The following is a 3,535-nucleotide window of genomic DNA, read 5'->3' on the forward strand; positions in this document are numbered from 1 at the left end:
GGCACGGGGCCAGACTCGATGATTTAATAGGTCCCTTACAACCCTAACATCTATGAAACTATGAAAATATGAAATGTCAATGGTTGCATAAGCAGACATTGGTATTGATCTATGGAATGAGTGCCTATGCACATCCAAAACTTGTTTAGGGATTTAGTACAACTTGCTCAAATGACCCATTGCATGTAAAGCTATTAATAAATAATTAAATTAGAACTAATAAATTAGTATTACAATAAATTAAATTAATTATAAATTAATTGTAACATTATAATTATACATTAATTATAAAATTATAAATTACACACACACACTATCATTTTCTCTTATTTTTAGATGTTTCTTTTGCCTACTTGCTGTGGGAAAGGCCCACATAAACACCAGTGGAAGGTGGCTAAATCCTGGTCTATACAGAAAAGTTTTAACAGGTGTACAGATACAGTTAAAATCTCACCTCACTATTGACACTCTCAGAGGGCCAGATAGGAGCATAAGTGGATGCAGGCAACACAGTGGTTGTGTTTACATGAGACACTAACTGTACAGCTGTTACTGCCAAGTCATTTAGTATTTGCATAATCAAGTGTTACTTTTGTCATTTATCTAAGCCACTTTCCAAGTGACATATGCAAAAGCAAAATAAAGGCACTCTTTTTACCAGAATAAAAATATTAGCAGGGAAGGTTACATTGGAATAAAAACATAAAAAAACATTAACTTCAATATCCCCTTTAAATATATTGGGGGAAAAATGCATGGAATCAAGGCTTAAGAACTTGTCCTGAAGCTCAAATTAAATGATTTCCAATTAACTGAGGTTAACAAACAACATTATAGCTCTATCTAAACACTGAAAATTGCAAGGTCAGGAACAAGTGTTTGTACAGTCAAGATTAGCATTTAAAATGATATGACTTAACTCAAGTTCACTGGCATCTAATTCAAGTTACAACACAATCAAATGCTTTTGTGTGAACAAAAACTTAAATGTCTGCACTGGGGAAATACAGAAACTGAGAATACATAAAAATGCTGTCAAATGCACAGAAGTAAAACTGGGTGGAACTTTTTTTTCCTTTATTATAATGATCTATGGTGGACTTTGTAACAGGAGCAACTTAAACAGTGTCAGATAGAAGTGCAAAGTTACATTAATGGTCAGCTTTTCAAATGTATCCCAGAAAATAAGGGATTGTTAGAAAGGCTTTGAGCTGGTATTTTAGCTACCCCATCCTTCCAATGGCACTAGTCTAAGTATTTCCCAGAGATACCAGACAGTGAAGAGCTGAGCTCATAGAATTTAGCAGTGTTGGGCTGTGCAGTTCCTGGCAGAAAGTGACTTGCCAGGTTCCATCTAGTTCAGTGATATACCAGTTACACAAACACAATTCCAGTTATTATTCTAGGCATTGAGACTGAGAAGTGAATTATCCAAAGACACTGATTTTCTGTCTTATCCAGATGTGGGGGTCCTGCTAAGTCATGAATGGGTATGTATCTGTTGAGAGACTGGGTTGATATTACCTATTCTGCATAAAGAAGATAGAAATCAAATCCTTTCAGTTTCTTTACATCTAACCTTAGGTGCTGCCTTAGCTAACTTTCAAATGCCTGCCCCAGTAGAAGGATTTATTTATTAATATCTTTTGCTGAGGCAACTGTATAGTTGAGAGAGAGATTAGAAAAGCCACAACATTCCTCTACTTTTGGACAGCAGCTGGTACATCAGACAGAAAAAAAAAATCACTTGTTTAAATAAAGGTAGCTACTCAAGAAGAGATATATACAGTAAACCTGTGGAAAAACTACATAGGTGGTCCAAAATATATATTACTTTTATTTTGGATATCCTCTGAGCTATCACAATCACTAGAGCATTACAATACTACTCCAAAAAAGGTGATTCAACGTGAGCTAGTTAGGTATATAGCAACCTCAACAGAGATATGCGGAAGATGCCTAAACCACTTTAGGCTTATGTATCTAGATGCTGTGCACAGGGTGAGATGCTCAGAAGTAACTAATGGGAAGTACACAAGCATAGGGGCTTAACTAAACTCCCACACTTCTTGAAATACGCATTATGCACCTGTGACTGGTTGCAATTCACTGCTTCTAGCAGGCCACCTGAGATCAATGGAAAGCAGCTTTCTGAAGACACACAATTCAGAACTGTTTGTGGTGGTGTTAATCTTTCACCAATAGACTAATGGTTTAGCATTCACACAGAAAAGGCTTATTAGGGAGCTCTGCCATGGGGAGATTAGAACCAACATCTCCCACATTTTAGAAGCAGGCTTTAACTACCCAGCTACAGAACACACTTAACAAGTCTCCCTGCCCTTGCCCCCACTGAAGGTAGAACACTGGGTAGAAAAAAATACAAGAAGCATGAGGATCAAAAGAGGAGCAAATAAGAATCTTTATCCTATAGCCTCGTGTTTATAGATTCCCCTGAGAGAAGGAAGTCCTGGGCTCTAACCTGTACTCCAATACTTATTACTTCCTTTTTACTAATAACAATGTAATAGACCTAGGAGATCCCTTTCTGGATAGAGTACCGTAACTACTAGGCTACCAAAGTAGGTGCTTTCCTTTTTTTTCCCCTTCTGACTTCATGAGTCATTGCATTTTCACTCACCCAACTTGAGCAGCAAAGCTGAAGACAGTTTTTCTTCCATTGTTTCTATAGCCTACCAGTTAGGACATTCACCTATGAAGGAAAATGTGCATGTTCAAATCTCCTCAGGATCAGAATGGCTAGACTTCAGACTTCCTGGGTGCATCTACAAAAGATGTTTACTGTGGAGCTGTCTAATTAGCTCCACAGTAAAGTCTCAGTGTCTACATGTGTGGCCTTATTAGACTGCAGCAAACCAATTAACTCCACAACAGGGTAGTACTTGTAAATACAAGTACTATCCAGTGGCAGTCTTCTTTAATGTGCAGCAATGCACATGTAGATGCTGACAAGGATGACTGAGGCACAAGGGTGCTTTAGTGCAGTGCTGCCTGCTGGCTAGCCCCACACTAGAGCACCCTCGTGCCCCAGAGAGCTCCTCTGCAGCACATTGAGCCAGGTCACAGCAGCCCCAGGCTGGCAGGCTGACCCTGCCTTCCAGCCAGGGCTGCTCCAACCCAGCTCAACGTGTTGCGGTCCTGGGCATATGTGAAGGCACAGTGCCCAGGAGCAATGAACTCAAGTGCAATATGTGCCAGAGTTTATTGCTCTGTGCTAATAGCATGTGTAGATGCACCCCCTACATCCTGAGGGAATGCTCTAAAAATGAGGTTATTGGGCAGTAGGAGAACACCACTCATGAGTTCCAAATCACCGGTTTTCACCACCTGCTATTCAGCTACCTCAGAAGTGCAACCAGTGACATGACTGGTTTGAGTAGACATTAGAACTGCTGATATGAATTATTTTTAGCTTTTGTCTATGAAGCAGTAAGGGTCCCCTCAGGGCAGCCAAACATTCCTGCATCCACACCTTCAGTGAGCAGTTTGAATGGAAGCACATAAGTTTTTAGGG

General features: G+C 39.6%; 1 protein-coding gene across 1 annotated transcript in view; it reads right to left on the bottom strand.

The window, feature by feature from the left end:
* LOC102376057 (olfactory receptor 4S2-like) overlaps positions 1–2,707 on the bottom strand; it is a 12,008-nt gene extending 9,301 nt beyond the window's left edge. The window contains exon 1 of the mRNA XM_006033958.1: positions 2,642–2,707. The gene's annotated coding sequence lies outside the window, so the exon portion shown is untranslated. The remainder of the gene's footprint in view (positions 1–2,641) is intronic.
* Positions 2,708–3,535: the final 828 nt, after the last annotated feature.

This window comes from Alligator sinensis, unplaced genomic scaffold, assembly GCF_000455745.1.
Source record: "Alligator sinensis unplaced genomic scaffold, ASM45574v1 scaffold706_1, whole genome shotgun sequence".
Classification (NCBI taxonomy): Eukaryota; Metazoa; Chordata; order Crocodylia; family Alligatoridae; genus Alligator; species Alligator sinensis.